Source organism: Arvicanthis niloticus, chromosome 24 (assembly GCF_011762505.2).
Source record: "Arvicanthis niloticus isolate mArvNil1 chromosome 24, mArvNil1.pat.X, whole genome shotgun sequence".
In the NCBI taxonomy this organism is placed as follows: Eukaryota; Metazoa; Chordata; class Mammalia; order Rodentia; family Muridae; genus Arvicanthis; species Arvicanthis niloticus.
Genome location: NC_133432.1, coordinates 4,351,036 through 4,366,648, shown reverse-complemented (window position 1 = coordinate 4,366,648; position 15,613 = coordinate 4,351,036). Strand labels below are relative to the sequence as shown.

The following is a 15,613-nucleotide window of genomic DNA, read 5'->3' as shown; positions in this document are numbered from 1 at the left end:
CAGGCAGAGCTCAGCCCTCTCCTCCCTGCTCCTGTGTGGCTTCACCTCCTGTTTCCCACCACAGGCAGCAGGAAGCCCACCAGACACCAGCTTCCGGGCCGCTTCCCACCTCCAGAGCCCAGACCTACATAAACTCCCTCTTGTGGACTAACGTAGTCTTGGGTGTCCTGCTATAGCTGCAAAGACAGGTGGTGAGAGATACCGTACAATTGTCTAAGACTTTGAGGCTGGGCTGAGAAGGTTCCTCCTCCCTGTCTTTGTCTTTGTCCTCCCCTCCCCCTCTCTCCTCCCTCCATTCTTCTACTGTATTTATCCCTCATCTCTTTCTATCTTCCTTCCCCTCCCTCCATTCTTCTCTTCTCTCCCTTTCTTCCCCCACCCCTCCCTTTTCTCTCTCTCTTCCCCCAATCTTTTACCCTCACTCTTCCATCTTCTTCTTTCCTTCCCCTCCCCTCCCTCTTCTCCCCTCCCCCTTTCTTCCCCTCCCATCCCTCTTCTTCTCTTCCCTCCCCCTTCTCATCACATTTCCTCTGCTTCCTTCCCTTCTTCTTTCTGTCCTCGCTCCTCATCTGTAAGTAGTTTTAGACAGCAGGGCTTCCAACCTTGACACACTTCAGCTTGGTCTCAGCTGTGAGCCCGAGCTGGCTGCCTGGACACAGATTCCCGTCCATGGCTGAGCTACTCTTCCAGCCCTGTTGCAGCAGGCATGGTGCTGCATGACACTCTCAACCGAAGCACTTACTATGGATCCACACACACCAAGGACCATTATATCTTTCTTCTGGAGGCCAAGGGCTGGGGGTCTAGCCTGGTTGAAGTCCAGCTCTGCCATCTAGCTGGGTAGCATTGAGCAAGAAATTTACCCCTTCTGTACCCCAATCTCCTTTCCAATAAACGAGGGCAATAAAACCATCTGCCCACCACCACTACTGTAAGGAAGGTCTGGTACCAAGTACGCAGCACTGTGAAGAATATGTACCGAGTGCCTAGTACCTTGCCTGGTTCTTGGTTATTTCAGTAATTCTGTTGCTGGTGGTGACAAGGTAGCCAATAAACTGGGCACTATATCAGGTGGTGGGGACAGACTAGGGAAGAAAGCCACCCAAGGAGTTCCCAGTCCAAGCAAGAGACACATAGTAGGCAGGACAGCATGGTACCTGTCAGTGATTGCTCTAACGTGGGAACCCAGAGCAGTCTGTCCTGACCGGGGAGGCTTCTTTCTTGGGTGAGGAATCAGCCACAAAAAAAGGAGCTGGAAGCCATCTGGCCACAACAGGGGCAGGCAGGACCAGCACTCAGAGGTAGGGAACAGCAGGCAAGAGGCCACAGGGCTTGCTACCGTCCCTAGAGCGGGCAGTGATAACCAGCTGCGGGTGGGTCTTCAGGTTGGTCAGGAGTTACTTCCCCAGCAGCCTGGTTTCAAGGCTCCATTTGCGGCTCCAGCTGTGCTCCTAGCCAAGGGGCGGGTCATCCCTAGTGGGCCGCTACCACCCAGGAGCCCAGCCTGGCTGGCAGGCACAACCTCCTCTAGCGGCCCCCACTCCACACAGCTGGCGCCCCCGCCCTCCCCAGGCTGCTTCCTGCTCCTCCCTCCTCTCCCCGCTCCAGCTGTTTCTCAGGCTGAGTTCTGTCCGTGTCCCACACAGAACAGCGGACAGAGCGAGGCTCTTGGGATGTTGCTGGAGCATGTGCTCCGCGGGGCTCAGACGAAATCTTCCGTGAATGAAAGAAATGCTTCCAAGCAAACAGCCACTACCAGAACAACTGTGTGACCAGGAGAAAGAGGCCAGGGCGCGAGTCCCCAAACCCTGAAGCCACAGGAGCCCAAGGTGAGAGAAGGTACAGCTCTTGGCTCTTGAGTCCTGCAGAGGGCGGGAAGGGGCACTCGGGCAGGGACGGGAGCTCCTCTCTGGTGTGTGTCAAGGGAAAAAGTTTCTAGCATAGAAGAGTGACGCTGGTGTTTGTGAAAAGCGTGGCCATCGCAGGTCATTTGTGAGGGCGGATGTTTCCCCGAACCCAGCTCGAAGCCGACTTGTACCTAGCCACAGACCACCTCCTTCAGGTTGTCCCTGCTCCTGCTCCTCGGCGGACAGTTCAGTGGCTTCTGGCAAAGGTTGTCTTGGGGCATGTAACTGCTCTCGGGTCCACTTCTCTTTTTGCTTTTTAGTATATGTGCTGCCGAAGCGAGCACCTCTTTTTGCTTTTTATTATTACGAGTGACCAGCGCGGCAATGAATACTTTGTGGGACAGTTTTGCTTTGTGTATTGGTCCTGTGGATACATTTCCATAGGCAACTCCATACCACTGTGTGCGTGGTGCGGTGTGTGATAGCCAGATGGGATGTCTTTTTCTGTCACTCTCTGATTATCATATAAGCCTTGTCAAGGTCTCCCAGAGACCCAGAGGGAGGCAAAGTCAGGAGGATCTCTGTGAGTTCAAGGCCAGCCTGGTGTACAGGGTGAGTTCCAGGACAGCCAGGGCTACACGGAGAAACCGTGTCCCCCCCAAAATTATTTTATTTTTAATTACATATACATGTGCCAATATCTATGTGGGTCTGTGTGTGTGAGTGCAGACCCCGGAGACAAGGGGATCAACTTCCCCTAGAGATAGTGTTATAGATGCTGGAGAAACCACCGTGTCAGTGCTGGGAATTGAACCTGCGTCTTCTGGAAGAACAGCTGGTACTCTTAACCGCCGAGCCATCCCTCCAGCTCCTCACTACCCTTTTTTATAGATATGTGAGCTGTCTGGTCATGGCACTTTCAGCCTGCTGACACTGCTCATGGCATGGCCTAGGGGTTCAACAGCTTTGAAGCCTCCCCGACACTAGGGCTGCCTGCCTCCTGCTAAGACGCCTCCACTTGTAGCTGTTTATTTGTTGAGGCAGGGTCTCTCGCTGGCTCCCTGAGCTCGCTGACTAGGCTAAGCTGTCTGGCCGGTGAGCCCCATGGGTCTTCCCGCCTCTGCCTCCTCAGCATTGGGATTACAAGTATGTACCATGATGTATGGGTTTTTTTATGTGGGCTCTGGGTATTTGAACTCTCTCACGCTCACAGAACAAGTCAGCCATCTCTTACCCACTGAGCCATCTCTTACCCACTGAGTCATCTCCCTGGTGGCCCCTGGGAGTGTCATTATTGATGCTGATATACTTGGTCTGTGGTTCCCTTGCTATCTCTGACTCTTCTGTATAAATCAGCCTCCCATATTTATGGGTTTTTGTTGATATCTGAAAGTTCTTTGCATATGGAAGACCCTTTGGCCACACTGTTCATTGAAAGCATAACTCTCCTTCTGCTTTTATCCTAAGGCATTTAGGATATATCCGAGCCTGGCATGGATAATCACCACCCACAGCAACCCCAAAGCGGCTACTTGAGAGCTTGATATGATATTTATGTGGCTCAGAGAGGTCAGGCCACAGGTCTAAGGTCACACAGTGAGGAAGTGGAGGAGGAGAAGGCCTTGTGTTTGCTGTGTCTTAAGAAAGTCTAGATTTCCCTTTAACTCTCCCTCCTTCCCCTTTCCGAGGGCATCTGTGGTTCTGGCTTCTGTCAACGGCAAGGCTGGCTTGTCTCGGTGCCTCGCTGCTGCCTGTGTGCGTGCCTGGTTCATGGTTCACTCAGGCTGCAGAAGAGACGGGCTCAAGATTCTCTTCTGAAAGGCTTGGCTTAAACTTGTGGGGTGTCTGGCACATGGGAGGTCTGGGTGTTATCTGAGAGCCAGGGGCGGGTGGCTCAGGGCTCTGCTAACTCTTTGAGGAGTAGATGAACCCCATACCAGCTCCTATCAACCTTAGCCCAGTGGAGAGGTCTCTGCACCCCCAACATAGTTGCTCCCACAGTCTTATAACTGTCAATCATCTAGTCTGTCTCCTAGCAACCTTGGGAACCCTGAGGCTATGCTCAGTGTTATATCCCCCAGGGCCTCCATCCCCTGCCTAAGCCCTGTCCATGAAGAAGCTGGGCCCCAGTTTTAACATCTGCAGAATGGGCTGGGAGTCTGGATTGTAGTCCTGCCTGTTAGACGTTCGATTTCGAATGACATCTTGAGGTGGTTTTCTGGACCCTTTACCATGCCTCAGGATGAGGGTTTTAGTAACACCCCCAGTATGCAGATTAGAAACCTTTTAGGCCTTTTAGGGTCCCAGGGACAGACTGCCACAGATTCCATAGGGCTCCCCAGCTTCAGATCTGAGTTTGTGCCTCTGTGAGATGGGGTTCTAAACAGGAGATACCCAGTAGGATTTTCACATAGGTAGAATGAGATAGGCCCTACCTGGCAACAAGGCTTAGCAGATAGGGGTCCACAGGGACACAATGTCAGTTATGTCCAGGGCACTCAGACCCTGCCTGTGCCATCATCCTTCTGAGTCATGCAGAAGCCAACACAGTGTGCAAATGTGTGAAGTGTGTATGTGTGTGTGTGTGTGTGTGTGCGTGTTCATGGGAGAGCAGACCTCTCATGCATGTGTACGTGTATATGTGTGCAGACCAGGGACTGACTATGTGTATCGTTCCTTGGGTGCTGTCTACCTTGCTCTTACTGGGACCTGGGACTTGAGGAGTTGACTAGGCTGGATGGCCATCGAGCCTCAGGGATCCTCTTGTCTCTGCCTCCCCAGCCCTGAGATCACAAGTGCACATTGCCACATCCGGCTTCTACATGGTTGCCAAGGCTCAAGCTCCAGTCCTTGTCCTGGCTCGGTAAACGCTTCCCTCACTGAGCCATCTTCCCAGACCTTAACATGGGGTTTTCACGTTATTGGTGCTCAGGTCCCATTCCTGTGACCTCATCCCAGAGCCACAGACACCGGTGACATCGTGACCGTCACCAACAGAGTTCCAGGGGATGCTCTGAGTTTGTATCGGAATAATGGTGAGAGCTTCTATTCTCTCTCTCTCTCTCTCTCTCTCTCTCTCTCTCTCTCTCTCTCTCTCTGTGTGTGTGTGTGTGTGTGTGTGTGTGTGTGTGAGAGAGAGAGAGAGAGAGGGCACTGGGTGTCTTCCTCTGTCGCTATGTTACTGGGTCTCTAGCCGAATCAACAGCTCATCATCTTTGCTACAGTCAGACCATCAAGCTCCCCGAATATACATGTCTTCGCCTTCTCCATGCTGGAGTTACAGACACACACACACACACACACACACACACACACACACACACACACAGCCTTTAATGGGGCAAGCTCTCTCATCCCTGAGCCAGCTCCCCAGTCCTCACGAGCGTTTCTTAGTTTCAGTGTTTGTGAATCAGGCTGTGTGAGGGTGAGCCTAGAGCATCTCTGGGCCAAACGGGATCAGAAGCTTTGATGCCCTTCCTACTTGAGAGCGGCTGACTGGAGCACTTGAGTGTTTTTCTGTTTCCCCTCTGTCCAGGCTCCCGACTCTTTGCTGTGAGCTTGGGTTTCTTTTTCCTTCCTAAGCAAATATCCACGGACCTCCATGAGGCCACGTGCCCCGCGTCAGCAGGTTAAGGCCAGAAAGTGGCGAGGAGAAGTGAAACTCTGCCTTATGGGATACAGCATGTCCCATGTCACCCGGTCACCCCTGGGTGGGGGCTTTGCAGTTACTTGAAGCTACAGAGTTGGTCTGTTAAAACACCAAACCAAACCAAAAACAACCAAACCAAAACCAAAAACAAAAACAAAAAACAACAAAACAATAGCAACAACAACAACAAAAACCAGACAGAAAGATGCAACCTGAAAACCAATCAAAACACTGCTCCTCCGGGAAACAGAGGGGCAGCTCACCAGACTCCCTCTAAGAGGCTCCACAGCTTCAGGATGGGCTGCAAACTGCAGACCTACTCCAAGGTCTCAAGAGATAGATGTTCTAGACATTTGCTGGACTTCAGCCACCGAAGGAGAGGCATTCTGATTCTCCCGCTGTTTCCTGCAGTAGGAGGCACAAGCCTGCTTAAGATTGTGTGAGCTTCAGGAACAAATAGGCCCAGAAAAAACTTACTGTCCCAAACATGAAAAAGGCAGGCCATTCTTCTTGTCTTCTGTTCTGTCTCTCTCTGACCTTATTTAAATTTTATTTTAATTTTTTATTCACGAGTCTTACCATGTTTCCCAGGCTGTCACTAAACTTCTGGGCTCAAGTAATTCTGCCTCAGCTACCCAATGCCTGGGCTGGCAGGTGCCCAGCACAATTCCTGGCTTACAGAGGTATTTCTAGGTGGTGGGTCCCCACGTCCTAGTGACTCAGTGACCCAGCTTGCAGCCCGACTCTCCCTTCTGGCGGAGTCCTCGTGGGCTTAGACATAGATAGGAAAATGGGAAGGCACACACTGGGCCTTGGTGGGCAAGCACTGTGCACCTGGCATGTGAGATCTAGCCTGGTGGGCCAAAGAATGCTGGGATTTATAGCCTGATGTGTTGCAGAGGGTGCTGGGATTTGGCATTTTGGCGTGGGCAGCTCTTGCCCAGCCACAGCTGTGTCTGGGTCAGAAGAAGGGACTTTTACAGATACCTATGTGTCCCTGCCACAAATATGGCGGGCCCTCGGCCCTCTTCTCATCTTTATTTGTTCTCACAGCGATGACTGACCGCTACGCTCACTGAGACTCCCTGGTTCTCGACTTCTAAATGCAGATCCTTCTGGAATACAGGCAATGGCTGTTCTTGTTCCCTTCCAGAAAAAAAGAGACAGGGATAGCCATGTCACTCTGCACTGTGTAAGAGTGGACTGGTTTCACTCACTATCCTCTCACATCCTGTGTCAAAAGGGACCCCCACCCCACCCCTGATAGGACAACCGCCTTATTGTCGGGGGAGATGAAGTTCAGAGAGGGAAAGGCACCCAAGCAAGGTCACACAGCTCACAAGAATTGGAACCTTATTTGTGTCCAATGGTCCCCCTCACAGATGTGTGTGTGCATACGTGCCAGTGTGTGTGGGAGTGTGGCTAGGATGTTCTTGGCTAGGCTATCTTAGGACTCAGCATAGGGAAGTGTCAGCTCAGGACCACTGTTTGAGTGTCCACCACGACTGTCCCAGGCACTGGTCACGCAGAGAAGGAGGTGTCGTGGCTAAGGCTGGGCTGGGCTCATGGGGTGAAGTGAAGAAACCCTGGGAGATTAAGAAGCCAGTGTGGGTCAGGCCCAGTCAGCCCCTCGGGAAGCGGGCAACTTGAAACAGACTTTTGTTCATTAGTTCAATAAGCATTTTCTAGTACCCGCTTTGTCAGATGGAGCAAAGCAACATTCTTCCCACTAGGAACCTTTATGGGGTAGTGGGGTGCTGATCTGCTGAGGGACATTCCAGAGCCTCTTGATGGGATATTTCCCACAGGTGGATCTTTCTGTGCTACCTCTAAGTGGGAGCCTTCAGCCACTTCTCCCTTTCTCCCTGCATTTTTGTGGCAGCCACTTGGTGGTCTTCCGGACTCTGGACCCCACGCTGTTTCTGGTTCCGGGCAATAGTGGGAAAGCAGATAATTTGTTTCCTCTTGGAAGCTCGGCGTTTTGCACATAGGGTCTCAAGTAAGATTGGAAAGAGTGGAGACGTTGGTGCTGCTGAATGGCGCCAAGAGGCCGTGGGTTTCCATGGTGCTGCGATGAAAGAAGTGCTCTGGACAGAAGTCAGCAGTCGGCCCTCGGCCTCCTCATCCCATCTGCCCTCCTTACACGCTCCGAGGGCAGAGTGTGCCTCTCCGAGGAAGCATGGGCTTGGAGATGTGCGTGGGCAGATCTGAGCCGCTCCGGTCGGGGCCCTGTGTCTGAGCTCTGGTGGGGGTGCCTGGGCATCTTCTGTACACGTGCTGTGTAAATGCTGGAAGCACCCATCGCTGACTCAGCAGGGCCCAGGCTCACTTCTGCTTTCTCCGGATCCAGGTTCTGAGATCTCCTCAGCCCAGGCTGGTGATGAAGTCGTTCTTGTGCAAGGAGGCACGTGGTCAGGGAGACCGATTGATACACAGAGCGGCGGGGCACACGCCGCGTTCCCCTAGGTGACGGGGGCAGTGAGCACACAAGGAGAGCCTGCTGAGCCATGTGGGACGAGCCCTGCAGCTGTGGCTCTGCTCCTGAGGCTCCTCAGTCTCTTCCTCTCTCGGGGTTGTGTAGGATGTCGCCGTCTTTGGCCTGTAGTCCGTGCTCAGTGAGTGTCAGGGCCGTGGTTAAGGACAGATGTCCAAAGCTCTATCCCTGTTGTATGACCTCGCCTGAGAGTCTACAGAGTCTCCGAGTGCCTTGTGTGAGAGGGTCTAGTTCACGCTGGGCTAGTTTCCTTTCTGTGACCGTGAACGACAGCCTGACTAAAAGCAAGTTAGCAGAGGAGAGGGTTTATTCAGCTCACAGTTCCGGTCACAGTCCATCACTGAGGAGATGTCAAGGCAGAAACTCAAGCAGCTAGTCAGTCACAGCCACAGCCACAGTCAGGAGCAGACGGTAAAGCTGTCCTTGCTGCCTGCAGGCTCCCGCAGCGAGCTGGGTCTTCTTGCAACAATTAACAATCAGGACGATGGCCCACAGATGCCCTCACAGGCCATCCTGGCCTAGACAATCCCTCAAGATCTTCTTCTGCAGGGCTGAAGAGATGGCTCAGGGCTTAGGAGTGCATCCCAGCACTCACCTGGATGTCTCAGAACTCCCTCATAGTAAAAAAAATCTAAAACAAATGAACAAGCCCCCCAAAGCTCTCTTCCCAGGCGATTCCAGGTCGTGTTAAGTTAGCAGTTACTCTAACCAGCCCGTAGCAACTGGATCAGCTTCAGGATTACGTCCTCCCATCCTCCCCGCAACCCCCTCCTCTTTCCGAAGTTCCCGTAATTTTCTCATTGATCACAAATGTTGAGTGACTTTTCGCTGTATACGAACAGCTGTGTGGACCCTGGGAGCCTGGATGCGGCCATCTTTGAGGGGCAGTCTATCATTGCAGGCCACGTGTCGAGAGGGCGGGATCATTTCTCTTCCTTGTGATTGGCTCTGGGGAGCACAGCATGGACCAATGCGCACAGATGTGGGTGTGGTCACTGTGACAGGTGTAAGAAGTCCTCGGGTCTAGGGTCAGCCCTGCACGTTGGCACCATGGAGGAGGGTTCCGGTACCTGGTTTAGCGTGTAAGGGGCTGCTGCCAGCAAGTGACTCCCCTGCTGTGGAAGGGGATGGCGATAAGGCCCCACAGGGCTGTCGTGAGGATTACAGTGAGTAGAGCCGGGGTGGGGTCTGAAGAGGCTCAGCACGCTCACACAAGGGCCCAGACAGCCTCGTTCTCTAGGTTGAGTCTCTCTGTAGCAGGTATAGGTCAGTTCCACGTACGAGATGCCCCTGCGTCAGCTCCATGCTGGCAGCCAAAATTGCTGGTAGGTTCGCCCGTAAGGTCGGTCACATGTGCCAGCTAGGGTGGGAACCGACTGCCCTATCAGGCTTGTTGTCCGAGTCTCGGGTTCTGTCTGCTCAGTGCAAAAGCATGCAGCTCTCAGCTCTGCTACCAGCCACATCGGCTGTCTCCTCCTCCTGGCCCCTCCCACCTCCACCTCCCAGAAACAGACTCTAGGACATCTTATGTGTAAGGCAGTCACTAACTCTGAGTCATGCCTCAGCCCTTGTTTTTCTTTTTCTCTTTATTTCAGGGGATTGGGTGGGGGTTGAGGGGTAGGTCTCATTAAACTGCCCAGGCTGGCCTTGAACTTGAGATCCCTCTGCCTTAGCCTCCCAAGTAGCAGGGCTTACAGGCTGATGCCATAAGTTTCAGTCGGGGGTGGGGGGTGGGCTCTTGACACCAGCATGGCATCACTCCTAATACATTCTGATGGCTAATGCCCAGGTCAGGCCAGTCCAGATTCAGAAGGAAGGGAAACAGAGTCGGCCTTTTACTTGGAGGAATGCCTTGTCACACTGTCAGGGGCTATTATGGTGCCTTTAAGACTTTCAACTAACAGACTTAACCTTAAACCAGATGGAGATGACACCAATTAGGATGACCACTTTACCACCTGAGCTTCTCCACACTCCCATTTATCAGATGGGAAAAGTGAGGCAGGGAGGCTGTGGGTGAGCTAGCAGAGAGACAGCCTCTGTACTTGGGCATCTATTTGACACCTGCTGTGCTACATGCTCACAGCAGAGAATTCAGAAGGAGTCAGCCCTTCCTAAAGAGCTCTTGGCTGAGCAGGAAGACAGCTGAGTGAGGAGACAGAGAGAGTTCCGAGTGGTCAGAAGGCGTGCTTTCCCCCCTGGGAAGCTTGGAGCACACCACTCCCAGGCTGGGAGCACTATCTACCCAGTTGGCAAGTGTGTGCTTTTTTTTTTTTTTTTTTTTTTTTTGACCAAAAGAAAATTGTTAAATGCGCACACACTAACATCTGCCGGAGACACTGGGTGGCTGGGGGCTGTAGGAGAAAAGAAGAGATGGCTTTCATAGAAATGACAGGAAATAAATCCTCAGTCAGGAAGCCTGCCTTTGAGCTGGGTTCAAAGCATGAACCCATGAGTTGCCCAAAGGAAAGTTGGCAGGGATAGGAGACGCTCGAAGCCGAGAAGGAAGCATGGGTCAGGAGTCGAAGGCAGATGACTATGGGGTCTGTGGTGCAGGGAGAGGCTGCAGGGCTCTGCAGGACCCTGAAGGCCCCACCCAGTTTCCTGGGTGGCCGGACATGTTCCATTTTACCAGAGTGGTATACCCGCCTTCTCCAAACTCAGTGCTTAGATGTGAAGTTTCAAAAGTGGAAGACTTCAGACAACCACAAGCAATTGGGTTTGTAATTCAAAGTCTGGGGCTTTATGTCCCGGGTTGTCAGGAGGTCCCGGGAGTCCATTAGAGAGGGACTTTGGGATTTGAGCCCTGATCTTCCTGGCATGTCTGGTGATCCCTTCCTGCAGAGGCAGGCTCCGCCACACACGCTACATGTGGTATACATGCCACATATACACAGGCCCAGCTGGCATCACAGGATCTGTTTAAGGGAAGGAAACCAAACCACAGGAGGCTCTGAAGGGGATGTGGGCAGTTTCAGTCTTTCACGACAGGCCCAGGATCCGGGTCATGGAGAAAAGGGAGTCTTTTCAATCCTGTCTGAAGGGACAGCAGCCACCAGGCCCAGATCCTGCCCAATCCCACTTCCTCCCCATAAGATCACACCTTGGGACCATCCTGACAGTGTTGTCTTCTGACACATGTGGATGGGAAGCCTGGGAGGGAGTGCATGGTCCTGCTCTACAGCCAGGGAAACTGAGGCCCAGGTGGGGTGGATGCTTTTCCTCCCTCCCTCCTCTAACTCACAGGGTCTTGATTAGCCAGACACAGAGCCTGCTCGTATCGACACTGACACCCACTGTCAGCCTCTCAGACAGAGCCTGGGGACCATGGTAGTTCTTCAGCGGCATCCTGCCTTCCTAAGCATGCATGACAGTGGGCGCTGGGAGGGAAAAGGTCTCAGCCGGGCTGGCGTGAGGAGAAGAGAGCTTCAGCCCACACTGGGGTGTGGGAGAAGATGGATGATGCAGTTAGCCTTCACTTGGGAGTGTGGTAAGGCAACCTCTGAGTGAGGCAGCTTCAGTTTCCCCATCTGAGAAATGGGTTGTGACAATGGTTTTGAAGGATTTTGGAGGGGGCGGGAATCATCTTTTAAAAGTTCATTGGGCTGGAGAAATGGCTCAGCGGTTAAGAGCACTAGCTGCTCTTCCGGAGGACCCAGGGTTCAATTCCTAGCACCCACACGGCAGCGCACAGCTGTCTGTAACTCCAGTTCCAGAGATCAGGCATTCTCTTAGACACACAGGCAAAACACCCATGTGAAATAAATAAATAGAATTTATAAAAATTTAATTATTTATCTATATTTTCAAAGCCCATCAAAGAGGTTGGATCTGGGCCAGTGGGAACCGGACTGATCATGTCAGTAGAGATGCAGGGTGCTGCCCCTGATTGCTTAAGGGCTCTGGCTACTTTGTTGATGGCCTACCTCAGAAGGGCTCAGTTTCAGTGTTGGCTTGGCCTTGCTGTTTGCATCCTTGTTCTACTGGCTGGTCCTAAGCCACGGGCATGGGTTCAGTTCGACAGGATGCGGTGGGCAAATGGAACCACCTTTAGAAAAGGAGAGATTTTTAGAGGCTGAGACAGTGCTCTGTGGCCTTAGGTGTTGGGAAGGGGCTGGCAAGGCAGAAGGTAGCTGGTCCTCTAGATGCTCTGGAGCCAACAGTACGGCCAGCCGGCCTACCCTGGGGAAGGTAGCACCCTGCTTGTTCTTCCTGGGGCACTTCGTGAAAGCATTGAAGGTCCCTGCAGATCTTGGGCTCCTTAGGGCTAGGGTTCTGGGTTGCTTCTCCAGGGAAGGGTGCAGAGTGTGGAGTGCTTGCATCTGTCCTGGTGTCCCTCCCCTACCACATCCCCCCCCCCCCCAGCTTCTCTGCCTCCCTTCCTCTTCTCCCTCCTAGGAAAACCCAGGCTTTCATCTGACCTCAAGGGAAGGGGTCTGGGTGGCTCCTCCCCTGGGAAGCTGGTTGTGGAGAGGCCCTGCTACCAGGTTGTGGGAGGGAGTGTCTATGCTGTCTAATATGCATACCCAGCAGCCCCACCCTGCCACCGCCACATCCTGGTGCTCAGTAGACACCAAGGGGCTGAATGAACAAGCAAGCTGACAGCAGAGGGACAGTGAGGGAGCAGGATCAGAGGTGTCACTCAAGCCCCATGCCCCTCTGTCTCCCTCTCAGGGAGAACAAACCTTAGCCATAATTATTGTGAGGGCATGTGGTGTTTTATTTTGAAAACATAACATTATTTCCAGGGCGTGTGTGTAGGCCTGCACTGAACAGTTTGTGGAGAATCCTGCATTCCTCAGCACAAGTCTGTGTGCTTCAAACATAGACGAAGCTCTTGGGCAGGGCATGATGGGACATGCATGTCATCCCAGCCCTCCGGAGGCTGAGGCAGGAGGATGAGGAGTTCACTCGAGGTCACCTGAGCTCCACTCAGGTGAGACTCTACCTCCAAAAATAAACAAAAAGGAACGGAAGATAACTCAGGGCCTCCCCAAGCCTCCGGGCGAGCTCTGAGGTGAGGCGGAGGCTGAGATGGCTTCCCATCACCCTCATGTGCTCATGAGAAACTTGGAGAGTTGCCCTGTGGTCCGAGGGTGTCCCCAGCAGATAACAGGTCTTTTCCTCTTGCCTTTCCCCCAACCCCCTGAGGAAGAAGGGTCAAAGAGTTTAAGTAACTTGCCCAAGACACATGGTTCAGTGTTGTCCCATGTCAGAGTCTGAAGCTTTAACCACAGGGTCACAAAGGTGTTACCACTCCCATCTGTCATCTCACACGTGTGGCGGGGCAGCTGAGATCAGTTTCCTGGACAGTGTGACAAACCCTTCCCTGAAGAGCCGGGGTGGGGGGGGTGGGGGGGGTGGGGGGGGGGCGGGGAGCCGGATAGGAGATACGAACGGGTAGAAGAATATTCTTAGAAGTTCTCCTGAGGACTGTGGCTCAGATACCCATCTTGAATGACCCCAGAGGTAAAGACTAAGATGGGGGGTTTGGGTGGTCTTGATGTGTTGATGGTGCATCTCTCAGTCAGGGTCGTGGCCAGGACACTTTTTTTTTTTTTTTTTTTTTTGGTTTTTCGAGACAGAGTTTCTCTGTATAGCCCGGGCTGTCCTGGAACTCACTCTGTAGACCAGGCTGGCCTCGAACTCAGAAATCCGCCTGCCTCTGCCTCCCAAGTGCTGGGATTAAAGGCGTGCGCCACCACCGCCCGGCCGCCAGACACTTTAAAAGTGGGTACTTTTTCCATTGTGAATTTTTTTTCCCTCTAAAATGTAAAGCTGTCTGGGAAATCGTTATGTTTGGTTAGAGAGTTTGGGGACACCCTTCTCCCTGAAACTTGTATTCCAGGCTAGCATCTCACTCTTCCAGCTCTGTGTAGGAAGAGGAGAACATCTTAGGGTATTTTCTCCTCTTGATAACTCCATTCGGAGGTCTGCTGGGGTTCAGGAGAGGAGACTTTTGGGGCTCATTCTTAGCCAAGGCTCTGAAAAGTATGTTTCATAACCATGTTCAACAGTAACATGGATGGGGCTGGGAGATGGCTCAGTGGGTAATAGTTCCTCTGGAAACGGGCAAACTGAATACCCAGCAGCCACGTAGGAAGCTGGGCACCGATGTGCAGGCTGGCGGCATCATCACTGGGCACCGGCAGCAGGTGGGTCCTGGCCAGACTGTCTAAATCTGTGAGATTCTGATTCAGCAAGGGACCTTCCTCACACGGAGATGAGGTGAAAGGTGATAGAAGAAGGAACTCGGTGTCCTGCTCAAGCGCATGTGCAGGTGTGCAGACCACACGGTGCATCAACAAGGATGCTGGTGGATTTGCTGGCCCATGGGCTGGGCTCCACCACGTGCACAGTTGCTCTGGGGTTTGTTTTCCATCCTAATACCACCCCGTGAAGTATGCACTATCACTGTGTCACCTGGGGACACTGACACAGAATCCAAGCATCCAGCTCTCCTAGGCGCTGCACAGCAGAACTGGCCTGTAGCCTGGAGGCCGGGCTCCAGAGCCGTGACCGGCTGTTATCTCCACAGCGCAAAGGCCGCTTTGGGGTTATGTGTCTGGCTTCTCCATCTTTTACTTATGTGTCATTGAGCAAATTGCCTGACTCTCCGGAGCTTCAGTTTTCTCTCCTGAGGAGGTCACAGGGGCTGTTGGGCCACTGAGGTCAAATGAGGGGTGGGGAGGAGCCTGAGGAGGACTTGGGAAGGGTGGGAGGGGCTTCAGGGTCTGGCAGTAGGGTCCAGGGTTTCAAGAGTTTTCATTCCTGGCTACAGACCCTAGAGGCCTTAGAAACCTGAACCAGCAGAGAAGTCACAGCCAAGACTCTTGGCAGGAGGGCAAGGAACCAGAAAGGGGGACAAAGGTTCCTCTGTCAGCCACTCAGGGCCTGTAGGGAGGCCCTGATGGAAGAGCCATGAGCGTTCCAAAGAACAGGCAGGCCTCCTGCCTAGGGGCAAGCTGGCACTACCACCTACCAGGGACTGCTTCTGGGCCAGGCTGGAAGATTCTTCCGGACCTTTCTTGAAGGGTTTGGGAAGTGGCTTCTTCCTCCCACTACCCCACACCCAGGGCTTTTGCTATTTTATTTTATACCCTAGTAAAAATGAAAATGCAACTTCAAGATGGTGACTGCTGGATCCCCAGCATACCAGGTCACCTCCAGACCACCCTCCCTCTTCGTGCACTCAGGCTCAGGGATGACACTGGGGATGTACTCTCTAGCTCCAGGGCTACTCTCTGAACCCCTACCATCCAGGTACACCCATAGGGTTGCCTAGAGCCTAGAGCTCCATCTGACCAGTGCACTGCAGAGCTCCTGGTACCCGCTCCCTGCAGCAGCCCCAGACACAGTGGATGGAGGTGGAAACCAAGGGCTAGAAGCAGGACTAGCTCTCACAACCTAAGCAAGACCAGATATTTCCGTGGCTGTGCTACAGGTGTAGCTGGGCTTGGTGAAGACCACTTGGCATCAGAGGATGCCCTTCACCAGTTAAAACAGCGTGGCTTGTGCAAATGGGCCGGCAGTGTTTCCTCATTGTAGAAGCCCTTCAGGGGCACAGCGTCTACCTAGCAGGCACAAGGAAGGCCCCGAGTGCCATCTCAGCCACCACATTCC

At 53.0% G+C, this 15,613-nt stretch overlaps 1 protein-coding gene across 4 annotated transcripts in view; it reads left to right on the top strand.

Moving 5' to 3' along the window:
- Positions 1–1,556: 1,556 nt before the first annotated feature.
- The window catches only part of Cmklr1 (chemerin chemokine-like receptor 1), a 39,292-nt gene continuing 25,235 nt past the window's right edge, over positions 1,557–15,613 (top strand). Inside the window, exon 1 of one of the 4 annotated variants that reach the window (XM_076922433.1) lies at positions 1,557–1,829. The gene's annotated coding sequence lies outside the window, so the exon portion shown is untranslated. Of the gene's footprint in view, positions 1,840–15,613 lie in introns of all 4 variants that reach the window. The other 3 variants (XM_076922434.1, XM_076922429.1, XM_076922430.1) reach the window with 3 other exon arrangements.